We start from the raw sequence: 429 nt of genomic DNA on the forward strand, positions 1-429 counted from the left end.
TCAGATCTTTCAGTAGGCGCGTAACGTACATAAATAATATTACCATTGATTGTCCATATTGTACATTGTAATATTATGAATCGATAATCGATATTATAATGAATTAATGACGTATTGACGTATAATTGATATTTGATAATATGGGTATTGGACTATTGGGTAGCGCATGACTTATTGCGCAGATCTAATCTAAAATCGTGACATAGTGGTCATACCGATACCATATTGTTTTTTTTATTTATAATAATGTTCTGCATTCACTATTTTAGTTTTATGTTTACATATAGTGAATAATAACAATAACAGTACTCACAGTATCACTACTCACTAGTAACAGTACCTAAGTAGTAACTAGTAACTGCTATAACCAGTAAAGTAGTTAGGGGGTCTGACCAATGTTATTGCTCGGTTTCTCTAACCTCTTTTTAC

The sequence above is a fragment of the Rhopalosiphum maidis genome, chromosome 2, assembly GCF_003676215.2.
Source record: "Rhopalosiphum maidis isolate BTI-1 chromosome 2, ASM367621v3, whole genome shotgun sequence".
NCBI classification, from domain to species: domain Eukaryota; kingdom Metazoa; phylum Arthropoda; class Insecta; order Hemiptera; family Aphididae; genus Rhopalosiphum; species Rhopalosiphum maidis.